Source organism: Erpetoichthys calabaricus, chromosome 6, assembly GCF_900747795.2.
Source record: "Erpetoichthys calabaricus chromosome 6, fErpCal1.3, whole genome shotgun sequence".
Lineage (NCBI taxonomy): Eukaryota > Metazoa > Chordata > Cladistia > Polypteriformes > Polypteridae > Erpetoichthys > Erpetoichthys calabaricus.
In genome coordinates, this window is record NC_041399.2 from 24,994,791 (window position 1) to 25,016,551 (window position 21,761).

At 39.1% G+C, this 21,761-nt stretch overlaps 2 protein-coding genes across 2 annotated transcripts in view; one reads left to right on the forward strand and one right to left on the reverse strand.

Annotated features, from left to right (window-relative positions):
- The window catches only part of LOC127528438 (uncharacterized), a 398,423-nt gene that overhangs the window by 83,040 nt on the left and 293,622 nt on the right, over positions 1-21,761 (forward strand). The window lies entirely within an intron of this gene.
- Positions 1-21,761, reverse strand: part of dap (death-associated protein) — a 114,210-nt gene that overhangs the window by 19,862 nt on the left and 72,587 nt on the right. The gene's annotated exons all lie outside the window — the stretch shown is intronic.

The window sequence follows — 21,761 nt, forward strand, 5'->3', positions numbered from 1 at the left end:
TCTTCTTCCCCACTCATTTTTTATGTGAACTGCTTGCTTTGAATTTTACTTAACTCTTTAAAAAGAAGACACTTAGACAGTGCAGTTTATTTAAGTACGATGAGTCATACTAGTGCTGGAGTGTTTGTCTGGTAAGCTGCATTCGAACTATTTGGAAACCCTCGACAAATGCAGCTACAACTAGAAATGAGGTCCACAAGCCCATCAGCGCAGTCGCTGCTTCCTTTCAGTGGTCCTATAACTCCAGTTAATGCCAATCATTCAACACTTGGCAGGCATGTTACAGTAACACAAGCAACAATCCAAATAAATAACAAAAACAGATGCCTTTTTTCACACTAGTGTTATAACTATGGTTACAGGTTTCTTGCAGAACACGCCGAGAGCTTTAAGACAAGGTTTTCTTTCATTTCCAGACGATATTTGGCTTACATGCAGCTAATCATCAGATTCTGTTGCTCTCATGTTGCAGCCATCTAATTACGATTTTCAAAGTCTGATTTCTAGTCCAGTCGGAAGAAGAAATAACATTTCCTTGTTCTTTATGACTCGTGTGTTACAAACCTCATTATTTTATTTGCACTGCTGAGGCATGTTGTGTATCTGAGACTCAGGAGAAGCAGGAACAGAAATCATTTAAGGTACTGAAGCCCAACACAGAATCTCCGAATGTGTGCCACAGTGATAATTAGATTTAATTCAAAGGGAAACGCACATATCACAAACTCCCCAAGAGCGAGGATTTGTTTCACACAGGGAACAAAGTGGCAGCTGAGAGTGACCACAAAGCAGCACAATTCTGTTTGGTCAAGACCTCCCAAAAAGCCACTGAATATATTATCTGTTACCCTTGATAAGCGTTTATCTTGCAGCAGTCCTGCGGCACTAAGGTTCACACCATTGAAAACAAGGATATGTTTAATTCAAATGGGGAAGCCAGGTGAACACCCGGCCTGGTCTGACATGAACTCTACTCAGAGAGACACAAAATGGTGAGGTGAAGTCCAACGTATACACTCACTGGCCAATTTATTAGGTACACCTTGCTAGTACCGGGTTGCAACCCCTGATTGGCCTTCTGAACTGCCGTAATTCTTTGCGGCATAGATTCAACAAAATGCGGGAAATATTCCTCAGGGATTTTAGTCCATATTGACATGACAGTATCAAGGAGTTGCTGCAGATTTCTTGGCTGCACTTCCATTCCATTCCACCACCTCTCAAAGGTGCTCTACTGGATTGAGATCTGGGGTCTGTGGAGGCCATTTGAGTACAGTGAACTCATTGTCATGTTCAAGATGGAGATGAACTGAGCTTTGTGACATGGTGCGTTATCCTGCTGGAAGAACGTTCAGAAGATGGTTACACTGCAGTCATAAAGGGATGGACATGGTCAGCAACAATACTCAGGTAGGCTGTGACATTTAAACGATGTTCAGTTGGTACGAAGGGGCCCAAAGTGTGCCAAAAAATATCCCTGACTCCATTACACCACCATCACCAGCCTGAACCGTTGATACAAAGGTAGGATGCAGCCATGCTTTCATGTAGTTGACACCAAATTCTGACCCTACCATCTGAATGTCAAAGCAGAAATTGAGACTCTTCAGATTTGGCAATGTTTTTTCAATCTTCCATTGTCCAATTTTGGTGAGCCAATGCGAATTGTAGCCTCAGTTGCCTATTCTTAGCTGACAGGATTGGCACCCGATGTGGTCTTGTGCTGCTGTAGCCCATCTGCTTCAAGGGTTGATGTGTTGTGCATTCAGAGATGCTCTTCTGCACACCTCGGTTGTAACGAGTGGTTATTTGAGTTGCATTTCTATCAGCTTGACCGAGTCTGGCCATTCTCCTCTGACATCAACACGGCATTTTCGCCCAGACAGCTGCCGCTCACTGGATATTTTCCCTTTTTCAGACCATCCTCTGTAAACCCTAGAGATGGTTATGTGTGAAAATCCCAGCAGATCAGCAGTTTCTGAAATACTCAGACCAGCCCATCTGGCACCAACAACAATGCCACGTTCAAAGTCACTTAACTCCCCTTTATTCCCCATTCTGATGCTTGGTTTGAACTATAGCAGGTCGTCTTGAAAATGTCTACAGGCCAAAATGCACCAAGTTGCTGACGTGATTGGCCGACTAGATAATTGCGTTAACAAGAAGTTGAACAGGTGTACCTAATAGAGTGGCTGGTGAGTGAACGTGTGTGTGTGTGAAAAAAACAAATTATAAAACTATTTACAGACATAAATATTTAGTATTATATACTAAATACACACCTAAAACCACGATGGCGATGCACAACGAATTACTAACACAGTCCAGTTGCCTGATGTTGTTGACGAATGACAGATAAAACACTCAAGTAAATGGCCTTCTTGAAGTTTACAAACCTTGTCTTGCTGTACTGCTGATGTTGATCTAATCTGTAATGGAAGTAGCGCGTGCCATACGAAGATGACTCCAAATGAACAACTCTCATAAACAAACCTAACCATGTACAAAGAATGGAAAACTAGGAAAACTGAAGTGATCAGCCCACTGGAAAAGTAAATGGGAAAAACGATGAGATTCTCTGTAACTTCGATATTTTTATTTTTTTTTTCCTACCTTTAGTTCTGTCTTGCACAGATAACATTCAATGTCCGCAGGGACAGCAGTTTTATTGTATTTATTTATTTATTTATTTTTTTTTACACAAGTCCCCCTTGAGGCATACAATCTCAGGTTCTTTGAGAGGATGTGCAAGAGTTCATTCCAATTTGACTTGTTGATGCCATCCACTGGCAGCACACTAATAAACTGAACATCAGTCCTTTCTGTAAAATCTGATGGCAGGAGGCGAACACATCACCAGCACCTTTTTAAAAAGCACCAACTCCCTACAGAAAAGTGCAATGACAATGGCTTTTAAAATACGTTAACATGCAGCCAAAACTCTGATGTGGCAGTCACAATTGATAGATCTGCAGAAAATTCACACTCATCTTCAGGTTAGAGTGGCGATGCATAGAACGGAAAGAAAAGCACACAAGATTCTAGCTTTTTAACACAACAGAGCTATTGAAATTTTATAAGGTGAAAGTCATGCTGTTCTTGTGATTTGTAAAATGCTGAAAGGGAAATACTCCAAGAGTGTTAAAGTTCAAAGCGTGGAAATTCAAATATGCAACAGCTTTACAAATCTTAAAAGCATATGAAAAAAATGGAGGAGTGAAAACCATTTAGTCCAGCACCTTTATACACTTACTAGAAAAAGAATCCAAGCAGACGCAGTGTACTGAGCAACAGCAAACCAATGGAGTTCAGGATGAATCCTGGCACTGCACTGCTACCAGAAATGGCTTCTTCTCAATGTGACCCAGTACTGGAAGAGTTGGCTCAATAAACTGACTGAACAACGGCCACTACAAGAGCCTCAGCCTGGACCACTGTGGGTTTCTTTTCTTTTTTTTTTTTTTTTTTTTTTTGTGCTTTGATTAACTAAGTATTAAGCAGATGTTGATAAGAAAGATTTAAGATCTCCAAAGACTTCTAACACTATTATGGATATTTTTTACTTTTGGAATGCTGGCCTTAACCTTTCTTCAATTAACTGGGATAAAAGGACCGTAAGTAAAAAACCTATGAATATGTAGCCTCTGGCTATCCCAGGACCACTGAAGCTAGGTTATTGTCACGTTTAGGAAAGTTTGACTTGGAGGCATTCAGACATAGTCCTGCAGCTGGTAGCTTCACCCCATTGGCTTGTCAGCCAAGCACATACAGTTAGGTCCATAAATATTTGGACAGTGACAACTTTTTTTCTAATTTTGGTTCTGTGGGCGAAAAAGGCACACTGACAGCAGGCAGATAATATTTCTTTAGTTCTCTTTATTATTTTACTCGGAGTCACAGTGAGCAGGTTTCAGAAAAGCAGGCAATCAATACATGACAGCGTCAGGGCTCTCTGAACAACTGTTTATTGGGTGGGGCAGGTTTTTATACCCCTAGAATGCGTGATTTAATATTCATTATGAAAATGCAACAGTCAACACTTTATTATACACAATCCTTGAGCCCCTTCAATGCTCCTTGTGCAACTTGATTCCTTGGCTCCGTGTTATGGCGTTCAGATGTAAACAAAGGGAGAACGTGATAAGGTAGTCTCAGTGTGGAAGCTTAGACCTTGAGTCCTTCTGACAAATATTTTTTCTGTTTGCTCAGCAAATCATGTTTTTAAAGCTTACTTCTGCTTAACTCCTTAGACAAGGATTAGTACAAGGGAACGAAGAGAACATTCATCTTCTACAGTTCTGTACATTACCACAATGAATTTTAAATGAAACAACTCAGATGCAATTGAAGTGCAGACTTTCAACTTTAATTCAGTGGGGTGAACAAAATGATTGCATAAAAATGTGAGGCAACTAAAGCATTTTTTTTAACACAATCCCTTCATTTCAGGGACTCAAAAGTAATTGGACAATTGGCTCAAAGGCTATTTCATGGGCAGGAGTGGGCAAGTCCGTCGTTATGTCATTATCAATTAAGCAGATAAAAGGCCTGGAGGTGATTTGAGGTGTGGTGCTTGCATGTGGAAGATTGTCCAAATATTTATGGACCTAACTGTATGTCTTCCTGGTACCAGAGTCCTCTGGGTCAAAAGCCAAAGACTGATGATTGACCATTTTCAACTGGGGCTGGCATCAAAGCTACTGAATACTGTTTTAAATATTACTTAGAAAGGGCGGCACGGTGGCGCAGTGGGTAGCGCTGCTGCCTCGCAGTTGGGAGACCTGGGGACCCGGGTTCGCTTCCCGGGTCCTCCCTGCGTGGAGTTTGCATGTTCTCCCAGTGTCTGTGTGGGTTTTCTCCGGGCGCTCTGGTTTCCTCCCACAGTCCAAAGACATGCAGGTTAGGTGGATTGGCGTTTCTAAATTGGGCTTGGTGTGTGGGTGTGTTTGTGTGTGTCCTGCGGTGGGTTGGCACCCTGCCCAGGATTGTTTCCTGCCTTGTGCCCTGTGTTGGCTGGGATTGGCTCCAGCGGACCCCCGTGACCCTGTGTTTGGATTCAGCGGGTTGGAAAATGGATGGATGGATGGATATTACTTAGAAAATAACATTGATTGGGAGGAGGATAACTTGAATCACTTTAGAAGATTTTTCTTTGTCATTTTCTTAATGCCCTTTAACATTTCATATTTAGTTAAAAGTGAAGGTGTGATGATGAATGTCGTTAGTGGATATGCTCTGCAATTTGGGTATGCCATGGATGAAAAAGAAGATTTCTGGAGTTTGGTGGATGAAGTGATGGACAGTGTACCCAAAGGACAGAGAGTGGTGACTGGAGCAGATTCCAATGGACATTTTGGTGAAGGGAACAGAGGAGATAAGGAGGTGATGGGTAGGTATGGTGTCAAGGAGAGGAATGAAGAAGGTCAGATGAAAATGGATGTTGTGAAAAGAATGGACATGGCTGTGGTGAATACGTATTTTTAGAAGAAGGGGAAACAGAGTGATGTACAAGAGTGGAGGAAGATGTACACAGGTAAATTATATCCTATGCAGGAGGGTCAATCTGAAGGAGATTGAAGACTGCAAAATGATGACAGAGGAATGTGTAGTTAGGCAGCATAGGATGGAGGTCTGTAGGAAGACGTTGGAGATCAAGAAGAGGAGGAGTGTGAGAGCCGATCCAAGTATAAAAAAAGTGGAAGTTGAAAAAGGAAGACTGCAAGGTTCTTTCACCTACATGGAGAGCTCCTTTGACCGCATGTTGTCTGTTCACAGCAAAATCTTCCACATGCAAGCACCACACCTCAAATCAACTCCAGGCCTTTTATCTGCTTAATTGATAATGACATAACGACGGACTTGCCCACACCGACCCATGAAATAGCCTTTGAGTCAATTGTCCAATTACTTTTCAGCCCCTGAAATGAAGGGATTGTGTTAAAAAAAATGCTTTAGTTGCCTCACATTTTTATACAATCGTTTTGTTCACCCCACTGCACTAAAGCTGAAAGTCTGCACTTCAACTGCATCGGAGTGGTTTCATTTAAAATTCATTGTGGTAATGTACAGAACCAAAATTAGAAAAAAGTTGTCTCTGTCCAAATATTTATGGACCTAACTATACACCATATGTCTGGCCTTGAGGTTCCTCTTATACTGAGCGGGATTGCTACTGTGATAACAAATCATCAGTAAGGTAAAGCTAAACCGTCTCACGAGGGTCAATAACACATGAAGTACGTGAAAATAAAACAAAAAAAATTTGACATGAGCGTCAGTAGGGTTTGTGCCTTAGGAACCAACTATTCTATAACATTTCAGTAATTAACTGACCACTCTGACTCTGATCTTTCTGATCATAAAATAGGCCATTACGATAGCAACTGATAAGAATTTATAATTCACTACAGAATTACGGTATTTGAGGATTCCTCTAGAGTGCCTCTTTCACTTGCACGATTTGGCTCAGAAACTAATCAGCACATCGTCATCTCATAACAGCCTTAAGTTTCAAGTTTGGTATTTTTTGGTATAGCCATTTTAGCTCTAGACAGTCCTCAAAAAACCGACATACAGACAGACAGACACACAGCCATCATCGAGATATCAATGTTTTTGGTATCAGGAGACCCTAAAATTGCGGACTGTATTAACTGCACATGACTTAAGTAAAACAGAATTATACATCTTTAACTAAAGAAAACTAAAAGGAAAAAAAAAAAAACAAAAAAAAAAAAATCTTAAATCTGTAGTGGCATGGAGGTGCAGTCACAGTTCATGAAGGCTTGGCATGTTTCTCTCTGTGTCCATATGGGCCATTCTTTGGGTAGTCCAGTTTTTAAATGCCACACCCCAAAAGATGTGCACATTAGGTCAACAGACAACTCCAGGTTGGTCCTGTAAAAGTGGGGCTTTCTCACCACTCAGCGGTGACTCCCACCTGTCAATGTGATGCTCAAACCCCCGTGACCCTGAACTGGATTAAGTGGGTTTGGTAATGAATGAACCTACATCAGTATCTAATTATAATGAGAACTTATTGAAAAACAAACTTTTTACCATTTATCATTCAATTTACTGTAGCTATAATTCGCAAGTTTGTGTGAAATATTTCTAGTATGCTATCAATGCAAGGTAGAAAAGTTCACTTTAAAAAGTTTTTTTTTGAGGTTGGAACAGCTTTTCTTATTGGCAAAAAAAATAGACTGTAAATACCAAGAAAAGTATTCACATGTTTATTAATTTCATCTCAGCCATCAACATAAATATTCCCTCTAAGAATGTTTTTAAAATTTAAAGATCCAAGTCAGCACGGCTCTACCTGCAGTTGCCAGACTGCTGATGATAAGAAACAAACACTTTTTCTCATGAATTATCAACACTAAAACTTAAGGCTTATATTTTTGCCTGACATGATACAAAATCATTAAATCTGTGGAGCAGCATGACCAACAAAAATGAAGACATACTGTAGCAAACTAGGCCAAGGCAGGGCTAACTAAGCAGTGCAGTGACCACACCCTGGACCAGAATGTCCCAGACATTTTCTTGAAATGTTGAGAGTCAGACCCCGACCAGCCTTGTTGGAGCAGCAACAGCAAAAGTTGGCTGCTATGCAGTTTTTGGGTACTTTCTCTCAGATGACCTGGTTTGGACCACACAACACCGGTATTAAAGCACAGTTACTCTTTTCACTTTTCCAAGAAGCCTAACAAAATGAAGGATGTCCTTCAGTAGGTTGTCCAGGGTTGGTTTAGGCCTTGTTGCTTCTGTGACAGCTTGGTTGGTCCAAATCAGCCTGTACTGACATAAACCCATGGTTTTCAAACTTTTTGATAGGTGGACTGATTTTAGTTTCAGAATCTCTTCACGGACCTTTATTGGGAAATTGCAAAATGATGACAGCTCCCCATTGAGTTTTGAGTGGCTTTATCGATTAACACTAGATCGAATTGGGGGGAGTTGTGGTGGTGGATGGGAGTGTTGGGTCTGTCATGGATATTTGAGCAGCCTCAATTAGAACATTAAATTGGGGAACGGGATGCGCTTATGAGCTTCCGCATTTATTAACAGTGGAGAACACCATAGACCAGTGACATTCCTAACCTGCTTTATGGAATGGTACTGGTCTATGGACTGGTAGTTGGGAAACACTGATATAAACCACATGAATGAATGAAAAATTTGGCTGCAGATAAATAAAATGCAGACTTTTAATAAAGATCTATCACATATGTCAGGTAACCAGATTGGTTTTCAATGGTATAGTGAACAGGTGGTGTCTTTTGTTTTTTTGAGACTTCTGTGGCTTTTAGCCCCCTGATTGGAGGTCCAGCCCCTGATCTTCGAGAACCCTTCTACAACTCTGTCCCATGAACTTAAGACATCAAGCCCCTGATCTTCAAGAACCCAGCCTCTCTTTATCCCATTCTGACACGCATGAATGACTGCACAAAAATTAAATGGGTGAAAGAGAAACCCTCCACTCTTTTCGATTGCACAATGACTCAAAGGGGGCAAACCTCATTTTTCCATCCAAGTTTTCTGTTGGGCTAATAGCAACATCAGAGGGGGCACAAAATCTCTAAGTCCTAAAGCTAGTGCACCTTTATGAAGGAATACAGACAGATAGATGGACTTCATTTGTCCCCAGGGGGAAATTTAGCTTTTTACAGAAGCTATTTGGGAAATATTGAGCTGCTGTTAATATGTCAAGTTAAATTATAATTTTAAGATATGGATAATTGATGGACATTCCATAAATTACTCTTCATTGATGTCCATGGGTTTATCGTAGCAGAAATAATCTGTGGGTTCATCAGAGTGACCAAGTGGTTAGGAACACTGCCTTATGGATTGAGTGTCGTGTTGTGTCCTGGGCTTGTATGCACGTCTGGTTGTTATCTGTGTGAAGTTTGCATTTTTTTTTTTAAGCTGTAGTACCACAACCCAAAGAGGTGGACTGGATCAAAAATGCTCTGCCGGAGTGTGGATGTGTGAGAGTGACTTCATCCAGAGCCTGTGCCATTCCTGTGCCCAATCCTATTCTGATAGCCTCTGGTTACTTGCCACTCCAAGTTGGATTAAGTAAATCATGAAATGTTAGAATATAAATTTTATGCAAATCATTAAATACATGGGATTTATTTTCATACCAGTAAACAAATGCTTCTGAAAGAGTGCTCTGAAATCTTGATCAGCTCCTACAGCATAACCAAACCATTTCAAGCACTGCATGCACAAACCATTCCTACTAAACACACCGAGAGGACCACCTGCAAATGGGGAGAGGTGATGCTACTAAAGTGTTTATTCTTTAATAAATTGAGAGGTACAGTCCTTGTCAAGAAGTTACCTTAAAATTCATAAATGTCAGAATGCAAACAACTGTATGAAGTTTACTCTTTGTTAAAAATTACTATATAGTATTATTTCTAAACCCACCATTTTGGCATCATTGCCTTTGTGTTATTCAGTGGCTGCACAGCTATACATGCTGTGCCTACGCTCCTGCTACATGAGGACTCCATTAGTATGCATAGCTATAACTATGCAGTTGACATTCGTTTCCAAACAGCACCAGCAGATGGCAGCATCACACTTTTCTGCGTTCAGTTTCAAAGACGCACAGCTGAGCTGCTGTCCAGAAGCAGTAATTCTTTACCAAACACCTAAATACAATCAAATGAAATTATATGCAACAGATCCGACAAACAGAGTGAGGCGATTTCTTTAATTCAAATGTAATGCTTCCTCTAACATTTCTATCTGCAAATTTATCAACTTTATATGAGAAAAAACAATGTTGTATTTACAATCAATATATAAGATGATGGCATTAATATTAGTATATTAGGATAACCTGCTTTTTAAAAGGAACGAAACACCAAAGCATTACAGGCTGGTAGATTAACACAAGGGGTGGATTTACTGAATTAGGGGGTCTAGGTAGAGGTCAGCATGCCCCCCCCAGGCTTTTATATTAATTCATTCCTCATTTCTCCCCATCTTCAAGTAGTGACCTGTAGCAAGCATGAAACACAAACTACTGCACAGTAATTAATTTACATATTGATTTTAACACATAAATGAATCAAAAAGCATTTAAAACAAAATATAATAAATGCCATACAAATGTGCTTTATGAAACACCAGTCTGGCATTTAGATAAACCATATGAAATGAACAGCAGCAACTGAAGGAATAACCAAGTGTGATTCAGTAGTAAATCTAAATCACTAAGAACAACAAGGCCGCTTCCATTGTTTTACATAGTGGTGTAATGCTGTTGTACCAATGACATCCACAAACCCTAATCTGAGGGCACAACGCAAAAATGTATGGCCATATTGTTAGAAGCTTTTATTCTTTGTCCAGCAAAATACTTAATGATTCCTGGAAAATCCTATTATTAAAGGATATCACTTCCAAGGAGCGTCGGGTTAGACTGCTTAGTTTACTTTCCTGTTGCACTGTAGACCTCAGTCCCACTTTGAAAAACCGTATTCCCCAGTGGCATTAGTGACAAGCAGGTGACAAGTTGCACAGTGGGGGATGACCCTTACGAAGTACAATCACATGACTGGTGAGGTGCGCTGAGGATGCAGAAGGAGTCACTCATGTCTTGCCTCTTTACCTTTCATGCAGTTACTCTTAAACGGCTCGTCTTTGGGTACTCTAAAGTTGTGCATGTCAGGCTGACTATAAACTGGCCCTGTATGAGTGAGTGTGGCCACCAGTGTGACAGTGACTTACAAAACACTGATTGCTGGGACATGTTCTGGCTCCAAAAAAGCTTTGTACTGAAACAAGAACATTCAGAAAAAAAAATGGATGATATATGTCGGTAGCATGGGGCTAAACTGTTTAGTGTTATTGCTTCCCATATTCAGGTATCCTGGCTCAAATCCCAGGACGCTTAGTGTGGCACTGCATTGTGTTTTTGGACAATTCCCAGTTCAATTTACTGTACCATTTTGAACAGGTCCATGTAACTAAGGTGCCAAAGTGAAAGGTTCCTGGAGACGTGCATTTTGCAGCACCATACAGGCCTGTCACCATGTGTTATAATGTGGGGTGACATTGAGTTCCACTCTTGTTCCGACCATATGAGCATTTTGGACATTAAGTATGCATTTATTAAGACTGATATTGGAAACAACTGGGAACAGAGGGCAAAAAAAAGTCCCCAAATTTAAAAACAAACAAACAAACAAAGGCAGGGGCAAAACTGCTCTCTATAAATGCCCCAAAATTTACATGTTAATAATAACTGAATATACACAGCTGTCACGATCAAACTAAGAGACCCTTTGTTATATGGCTGGCTACTGTGAAACCAGCTGCAAACACGACCACCCCAACACTCCATAACAAGTGTACAGGACAATCTGCCAACCTCTAAAAAGTGGAACTTACTGTACATTGGCTTGAAATGGAAATGCGCACTAATCAAATATTTCAAATGTATAGCAAGGCTTGTGGAGTTTTTCCTTGCAGTGGCAACAATGTTGCTTACAGTATTTTCAGCATGGGTAGTGAAAACAAATACATAGCTTAACAGCACCATACAACCACAAATCTCAATTTCAGTACATGACGAGTTAATGTCTTAATGTTAATGTCTTTCAATGGTGGTTTATGTTCCTTAGACCTTGTCACAACTAAACTAGTTAAAAGCTAACGAGATGTTCTGACAGCACCCATTCCTAGCATTATCAATAGTTCATTACTGAATGGCGCAGTTCCTGATGAACTACAGTGTCAGTTAACAGACCATTACTTAGAAAGTCATAACTAGTCCCACATATACTTCATAATTACAGATCCATTTCAGTAATGGAAGTCTCTCTAATATACTTCAAAAAGGAGTCACCATGCAGCTTTAGTCACGTCTTGCACATCACAATTTACTTGAGAATTTCCAGTGTGCTTTCCACTCTAGTCATAGTATAGAAATGGCACAGACACGTGTTGTAAAGGACATTCTAATACCCTCTGATGAAAGGAATTCCAGAGTAATGTTATTATTAGATTTACAGTAAGTACAGCATTTGACATCACTGACCATTCCGTTTTAGCACACAGGCCGGAAAATGACATTGGGTTCGATGGCTCTGTGCTTACCTGGTTTACTTCTTAACAATCAAATCATTCATTACCAGTACATATAGAAATGAAGCGGACGGTACTCCATCATTATACTCAGATGTTAAACATGGTGTCCCACAATGCTCAGTACTTGGACCTTTCCAGTTTTCATTTCACATGCTTCCACGTTAATTTATTTTCACTCATATGCAGATGACACCCAGTTATACCTTTCTTTTAGACCAAATGGCGTTTCACCAATGCTGTTCTTAATTAGTTATGTCAGTGAGTTAAAGGAGTGAATTGATGAGAACTACAAGTCTCTGAATACAGAAACAGTGAATTAAATTAGTTCTATCTATCTATCTATCTATCTATCTAAAGGCTATTAAAATGGTACTGCTTTGCTAGATTCTTCTTTACATTTGGTGCCTGTTACGAGATTTTTCATGATGTCATTACAATGCCACAACAAGCTCTGATCATCTGTTGAAGTGCCATGGAATGAAGGATAAATCTTTACACAAATTCAGTGTCATTATCAGTACTGGTTTCTTCACATTCATGTTTCTGCTTTTTCAATATAAACTAATAATTTAAAAGAGAACAGATTACTTAAGCGAAGTATAAAATTTAGTTTTTCTCTTTAAATACCACATATTTGTAACCTTTACTAGTTAGCTTAATTTCAAAAACAAATTAAATAAAAGTAATTTGAACTCGTTTTGTCACCTCTGAGTTAAATGGAAACGTGTTGCATAGTAGTCATGAACATCTGAAGTAACACGTTTTGTTTTTGTTTCGCATTAACAAGTGTTTGTGTTTTACTGTTTTTGAATTCTAATTTTTCATGCTTTTATGTATTTGAGATATTTGCAATTACGTACCCTTCTTTTAAATGTCCCGATATTCCTTGTGCTTTGTGGGTGGAGCCCCAGGAGGCGGGGCCACCCTGACTTCACCACTCCTGAGCCCTCCCTGTGACTATTTAGCCAGAGCAGACTGCAGGTTCAGTAGCAGGAGAACACTGTTTGTGAAAGGAGTTATTTGCGAGTATTCCTATTTTCGTTGGATTTTCTGGTTCTCATTTTTCTTCCGGATAGTGTATTTGGATATTTTTCTTGTTTATTACTTTTTGGACCACTTTTCATCTTTTTAACATTTTGCCTGTATTTTTTTCCTTTATTTATAAAGGTCATTCTTCCACTGGGGCTTTTGAAATATTTTGGCACATTTCTTGTCATTTTGCCAGTTTGGCTTATTTGGGGCCTGTTAGGCCAGAAGCCTGTAATGAGTAGTTTTGAAGCAAGCTGAATTTGGTGCAAGTCTCCTTGGGCAGGTTAGTTAGGTTATGGCTGTGCCTTTATGGACCTTTTAGGAGGCCTCAAGCCCATTTTGCTCTGCCTGTGACTCCTAATCATAACAGTTTTCAGGGTGCGTAGGTTGAATTGTTTCATCTTTCTCATGGAGCAGAAAGGCTTACAGTATAGGCAAGGTGAGGCAGTGCTCTTTTAGATGATTAATTAAATTTGTTATTTGTTTTTAATCGTACTCCTACCACCTAAGACATCTAGAGGACAAGTGTTGCATGCTAGTATTCTGATGAACAATGACCACACAGCTGACATTACAGACAACAATCCACACGGTGTTTAATGAGCAACCTTGCTTCTGTGAATTATAATTAATATAACATCATATCAGTCGGGGCAGCACGGTGGCGCAGTGGGTAGTGCTGCTGCCTTGCAGTTGGGAGACCTGGGTTCTCTTCCTGGGTCCACCCTGCATGCAGTTTGCATGTTCTCCCCGTGTCTGCGTGGGTTTCCTCCGGGCGCTCCGATTTCCTTAGTCCAAAGACATGCACGTTAGGTGGATTGGCGATTCTAAATTGGCCCTAGTGTGTGCTTGGTGTGTGGGTGTGTTTGTGTGTGTCCTGCGGTGGGTTGGCACCCTGCCCCTGGTTTGTTTCCTGCCTTGTGCCCTGTGTTGGCTGGGATTGGCTCCAGCAGACCCCTCGTGACCCTGTGTTTGAATTCAGCGGGTTGGAAAATGGATGGATGGATCATATCAGTCAAGCAGATCATATATAATTTTGACATTGGACACCGTAACATTTTTTTTAAATTCCATTATAGGGTGATATACGAACATGATGTCTGACTTATGGAAAATTCCTAGTGTAAAGATCAATACACTGATACTACTATGTCTTTTTTTCTATTAATTGCTTAGAAAAAGTCAATTTATTATGGGTTATGGATTATAATAGTGTGCAACTTGATCAGCTAATAATTTTGGCAAGATTTAGTTTATAAAAAAAAAAAAAAAAAGCTGTAATCAGAATGACTCTTGATAAGAATAGCCACTGTCTGCACATCACTTACCAGTTTCTCCTGGCAATTCATGTGCTTGCATCACTAACCGGCAAATACAACACAACACATGCAAAGCATGAGAGCCATGAAATATGTGTAATATAATCTAAATACTAAATTAGAGGGGAGCATGAATTTATGGAGTTTATGTTGTGGAGTTACGAAAAGGATTGCTATAGCATGCACTAGCAAAAGGAGAAATTAACAATAACGAGAAAGGCATATTGTCCTTCAGTGGTTTAACAGTCAAGACATTATGCCGCTCGCTCTTCTGTATTCTTCAGCTGTTTTCTCAGGCCATTGACACAATGGTTTTGTGCTCCATGAGAAGCAAAGGTGATCAAATGCCCCGTGTGTGGTGTTTCAGTATGGTTGGTTTGCATTTCAGCTTTTATTCCTTTACTGCTACAACATTACAATGTGGAGTGGGAGTGCCGCATGATGTGAAGATTTACATCACCTTTAGAAAACTTTCAGTTTTCTTATTTTGTTCTTGTCTCAAAAAACTTCAAACTCAGAATCTTTGAACATCTGCAACCTCTTAGTTATTTCACTGCTAATTACCCCTAGTTTCATTAATTATTTCTTCTTTGAATTTCCGTATTTCTTTTCTTTTCAATTACATCAATTACTGAAATCCTCTTGTCAGCACTGCCTGCAGTCCATCATTTTTTTTTTTAAATCATAATCCTGAACAACTTAATTGCTTCTTAGTCATTGTGGTAAAACTTACATTTAACTTTTTTTACTCCTAATATAAATATAAAAGTTGAAGCTTTGCACAAATTGTAATAGGTAGACAGAGAAAATTAAAGCAAAAGAAAAAAGATTTGAGGCACAGAACATCACATTTTTGCCTGCTACTTGTTAAGGTGTCCTGTAATGTACCACCAAGGCATTGTTGCTGCCTTTTGTCTGAAGCTGCCTGGATAGGCTCTTGCACTTTATTATTCTGATCTGTGTACAGGATTTAGAAAGCCCTTTATATTATATTGTTGTTCCATTAGTGCTATGTTTCACAATGGAGATGTGCTTATTTTGCATTCCTTCCTATATTTAATTTGAATGAATTTAGTGGGCAAACACAAGTAAGAACTACGTTGTTCTTTTGACATATGGCAAATAGAAGTGGTATTCACTGTTTCGTGTTAAAAGTTAATTCTCGTCTTTAATTACACTACTTGCTTAATTAGACACATGAAAATTGTTTAGAAAAAAAAAAATAATCAATGAACACAGGAGCGGTGTGTTTTTTCACTCTTAATTCATAAAGTCAGAGACACAGAGTGTTATTAACCTTATGACTTTAAGACTGTAGCAGACTTTGCAAAGTTGCTATTTTTAACAGAGGTTTTAGATGATGCTTGACTGACTTCAGATCTCGAGACTTGGTGAGGTCATAGCATATGGAGAACTTTGTTTTCATGCTTCTCAAAACAATGGGTGATAACACCTGCTTGGTAGGTATGTAGGTAGGTAGCACGGCCACATAGGAAATCCTGGGATGAAGGTGATAATTCAGAATCATTAACCCAGGATTAGAGTGCATTCAGATCCTGTCAAGAAAATTCATTCAGTTTCATTATGGAAATGTCAGCTATATTCACTGTCTGAAGCATGTACCCTGGAGGCTTTCTGTGTGTGCTACAAGTACATTTGTCCACTTGCAGAGAACATAATGTAAAAATCGGAAGTGGTCTGCCTAGGACTTTCTTGTATACTCAGATATGGGAATGGATATTTGAGGAGTAAACCACAAGACAATGATTTTTATATTATGTACATTAAAGAACCATCAACAACAAATCAAATCAAGTTAATAATATATTGAACAATTATTATAAAAGTAAAGTTGAATAAATCAGACTCTGCAGCTGCATGAATAAAAAAAGTACCACTTCTGGTTACCAGAAATACCTCAAAAGTTGACAGAAATCTGTGTTTTGTACCTAATACCTATAGGCAAAATTTTGTTGACCTAAGTAAAAGTGTACTCAAGTTGTGTTTACACACACAATTCCAAAAATTGTATTTTTGGACTCATGGAGGTATAAAACACAGATTCATCAAAATCTCGAAATCAAATTTTTGGAAAATTACAATACTTTCGCTACGAGAAATTAAATCCGACTTAGGGAGGTCTAAAACATCGACATTCATCAAAATCTGAAGGTCGAATTTTTGGACGATTACAATATTTTCTTTCCCTATACTTTGTATACGAGAAAGTAAAACTGAAAAAGCTCATCAAATAACATTTATCCATGTCTCAGCTGTTCTACATTTGTAGTCTGACACTGTGAGCTTGCTTATTGCAGTGGCCTACCAAAGATTACACACAGTAATATCATTCTATAAATCATTCAATAATCAAAGCTGTGTAATGCAACTTAGGTTTATAGGGCCTCTCCCAGTAACATTGGACACAAGCCAGTTAGCAAACCTTACTTTCAACAGACAGAAAAATAGAAAAATCAGAAGGTGCCGATTTCAGAAACACTATCAACTTTGATTGTTCAGGAGGCTTTTGTAACAAATATGTTCTTATGTTAGCTTGTTTTCCCATGTATCTCTGTAACATAAGAGATCTGACAAACAACAGACCGTTCAGTCCATCAAGGCCATTTGTTTAGCTTATAGCTAAACTGTCCCCAAAAGTGAGAAGTCAGTCATTTTCTAAGCCACAAGGTCATGGGAGCATTCTGGGACGTGAATCCTGGCCTCCTAAATGCAAGGCAGCAGCATAGCCCTGGGCCATCATGTCACAAACCACATCACCACACCACTATGCTGTGTATGGATGTTCTGCAGAGGTCTGTATTCCTTGGGGGGCACCCAACCAAATTGTTTGTGCTATATAACACTTATTAGGCATATTTAGCACAATGATATCTGAACATCTGAAGTACAAATGAAGATCGCTACATGCATTATAACCTAGGAAGTGTCCTCTTTGGTTTTAAAAATGATCCGTTTTATTGGAACATTTTGAAACCTAATGGAACAAATCTCACCAAACGGTCTGTAACTTCTGACAATGAGCTCCCCTTCTTTAACGCAGATCTGTGATCTTCAGAGTGAATGTGAACTTTAAGTCGCATATGCACATTTGGCTTTCTACTAGTTAGACAAAATATTACAATTTATGGATTTATTTTTTGTTTTTTGTTTTTTTTTGAGCACCCTTTGTATTTATAAGTTGAACAGTACAGTGATGTGGCTCTGACATGTGTATTTTTCTTTAAACAAACCCAGCACCACACGTGAGGAGATACAAAACATACATGTCTCATACAATGATCTGACCAAATCTGTAGGTCTGCAGTTTGTAGCGATCATGGCAAATCCCGGACAATTTTAGGGATTTTATAAATACTAGCCAGACCGCCGTTTTAGGTTTTCAAAAGAAGATATCATGGGGTTGTTGAAGATATGCGGTCACACTGTACTGTATGTATTAATCTATCCATTTATTATTTTTGAAAAGGACATCAAAAGACCAACTCTGATTACATTGTAAAAAAAGAAAGAAAAAAAAAAGTCATCAGTGAGATGTTTTTTCTCAAATACATTCTGCTGATTTAAGATTCCACTTAGGCTACGTGCCAAATTCAAGTGCCTGTTAAAGGGAAAAGTGGGAATGCTGTTGGGAGCAGAATGGAACCCTTTGTGACAGGGGAGAAACTGGTGAGAGTGGTGGAAACAGGACAGAATTTTGTCAGCAGCAGCAGTAGCCAGGAGCATTGCAAAACCATGGAAGGACTGAGAAATCACACTAGCACCATGCACACAAAAATTATAACAGCTAATCATCATCACAAGACACCCAAATTCAAATTTTAAACTGATCTGCGACTTACATGAACCCTGCAAAGTAAACTTCAGCTCATTCATTAATTACTGTTCCACCGTCTCCCCTAAATGTCTGATTACTCTCTCCCTTTTAAAGCAGTTCCATGCTTCTCTGTTCAGTGTTTTTCACAGCTTTATTTATCATTTCAGTCAATAACGGTGAGGTAAGCTCCTCCTATCTGTACATTTATTTTCTTGCCTAGTTTTTACATTTTTTCCTGTATTCTAGTTTTTTTGTTACCCTATTTCTATTTCTTCTGTAATTCTCTATTTTGTCTACACAGTTCTACTCATGACAAGGTGTTACAGCATTTTGATGGTTCCAATTATAGTGTGCATCGAAATCTACCAAACAGGAGTCTTGATCTCTTTCTTCACATACAGACTCTACAAATCCAACTGAGAATTTGTCACTAATATGTTTAGCTCTTTACTTAAAAAAAGCTTGGTTTGCCCTGAAGAAGAGGTTCCTACATTGAAACGTGTCAGGAAAAATGACTACATATGCTGAATTTACAAAATTCCAGTCAAAAGCACCTCCGATTTCTTTTCCAGGCTTTTCAAGTGATACCAGATTTTAAACTAAGGACTGATTAGGTCATTGAGGTTACCTACATCATTAGTTTTGAACAACACTCACTATTGTTTTTGCACTTTTTGTTTTCATTTCATTATCTATACATTTATTTTTTCTCTATAATGTTATACTAGTGCATTGTGTTATTTTTTTTCCATTTTTTCCTTCTTTGTTTAAAATGAATTATTCAATCATTTCTACTTTTAATTACATACAGTATTTGTTTATTTCATTACATCTTCCTATCTTGTAGATTGATAGATTATTGTAATTACTTCATATGTTTTGTTTATATTGCTGTATGATTATGCTGTATTTCATTAATTTTTTTTCTCTCTTTCTCATTTTGTTTCTCTTTTATGCTACAAATTCAATTACAGTACATCTCGTTATGCACAGTGGTTATGTTCCTGAAAAACAACACTGATACAGAAACTGTGGATGCTAAAGCATTGATGCTATGGAAAAAATTGAGTCAGGTTCCAGTGGGACACCATCTCAGAGGGAAGGACCAACAGAGGGAGATGGGGTCGGGGGATGGACAGGCCTTCCTCTTCTTGCTCCTTGAGGCACAGTAATGATCCCACTATGGGTTCACCTAAGGAAGCCTTGTTATGACTTATTTCCTTTGTATTCAAGCTTTGGTATCTTTTAGGTGTTCCACCAGAGGCTGCAAGTGATTACAGCAGAGATGATCGGAGGACCTCAATAAAACAACCACTTTGTAGTAGCAACGGGCAGTGTGTACAAACAGCAGGAACTTAATAAGTATGTGCTTAAGACACCCACTTACTGGGAATACCTTGTCTGTTGGGAACAATTGTCAGCTTTGTTCCTAATCACAAGTGGGGCTCCACAGCTTACCCACACCTCTTGGCACCAGACAGATGCACATTGATCCATTTGCTGTAGTGCGTGTATAGCCCCGGGCATCTAAGGGCATCACAGACCTATTTTTGGTCAATCTCACGTTTTGCTGCTGCGCAATAGGCCTCTGAATTTTTTATTCCCCTGCACATGGCTGTGACTACAACTCTGATGTTCGTTCTCACTCCATCCCATGGTCTGCAGGGAGGACCTTCCATGTGATTAGGTGCAATTAGACTGCAGATATAGCAAAATGGTTTACACTTTTTTTTTTTTTTTAATAGTAGATAAGAGAAACTGAGGATAGCGAGGATTTACTGTACTGCTAATGGTGACGGTCAAATTTCTCATAATTTCATTTATATTTGTGTACTCTGATATACTCTTCTTCAATATACCAGCTATTTATTCTTTTTTCTTATTATCCCTTTGTTATAATTATTGGTTAATTTTTATTTATTACAAATTTATCTGTTCAAAACCACATAATTGTTGCAGTGTATTTGCTTGTTTATGCTCACTTTTGACTATGGGATTTATTTTTTTTATTTCACTTTATATCAATAAGCAAAATACAGAATGTATTATCCTTTGTGTTTACATTTTTAGCCTGTTTAATGTTGTTTTTATCCAATTGTCTGCTCATTGTTTGACCTATTGAAATGGTGAGTTTTCACACGTTTATTTAGTTCAATCATTGACGAAGCCGGGTTGTTAAATTTGCTAGTGTGGCTTTCACACAGCTGATGACAGCAGACAGAAATTAGGCTAGATAGAAGTACGCATTTCATTGTAGGCTCACTGGCCTGCTTAATTGTCTGTAATAACTTAAGAAGAAACTTGCACAGATATGGAGTCAGCTGCCAAGAGATTTTCTCTAATTCAAGCAGAAGTGGACCTCAAGCTGCTTCATAAACAGTACCAGCACCTGTTCATTTTTCAGCCAAGATATTTGCACTGCAGCTTTTTTTTTTTTTGTAAAACTAAAATATTTAGTCATCAGCAATGATACAACTGATGATGTATGGCAGCTAGGAGAAACAGCAAGAAGTGTTATGATGTAAGAGTTCACACTGTCTATTTTAAAATTTCCAAACCCACTCTTCTCTGTCTATTTTACTCTTTTCCTCCAGACATGTTGACGGTTGCATACTCAACATTCTTGGTTTGAAAAGACCACTCTGTACTCCGCCACTCCAGGTGCTCCCAGGTCAGCCTGCCTACACATATAATTCCATGAGTGTATCTTCGGTCTGTGCCCATGTCTTCATCCAGAGAGCTTCATTTAGTACACCTAATACATAGGGGGGTGTACTCACCACACGTCCAAACCAAATCAATTTACTCCTCTTGCTCCTGAGAAGAAGGGGCTCTATTCTGAGCTCATCCTATACTGTTGAGCTTCCCACCCGGTTGTCAAAGCAAACCCAGGAACCCAGTACAAGGGCATCATTTCCACTAGTAATCATAGCCACATTCCTCCCACAATCCAAAGCTGATATGAGGGTTGGATGGAGAAAGGATCTAAACTGGGGACCCTGGAAGCACTGGCTTAGTCTTGATATTCCACCAGGTATACAGTCACAAACCTTCAAATCTACAAAGCACATGCAGAAAGCTATGGCTAACTCCAATGACCCCTCTAACATCTGTTAGGTGGTCTACTGTTCCACGACAAGAGGAAAATCTGCAGTATTCCACCTGTATCTTAGGCTCAGTTACAAGTTGGTGCTTAAGTTCTACTTTTGTAACAGATGGGGCAGCTTTTTGTCTTACCTTTAAAAAATAGGAACTGCCAGCCTCAAGGGAATTTCCACTTTCCATATAACCTTGAAGAGTTATGTTAACCAGGGCACTGCTTTGAGTATTTTCAGCTGAATCTATGTAGTCTTGCCATTACAGAGCCTTTAATTACCACAGTAATTGTCCAAATCCCACCCAACAATTCCAGCACTGGCTCCTCCAAAGAAGGGGATATCAAGCTGGTTTGCCAGGTTCTC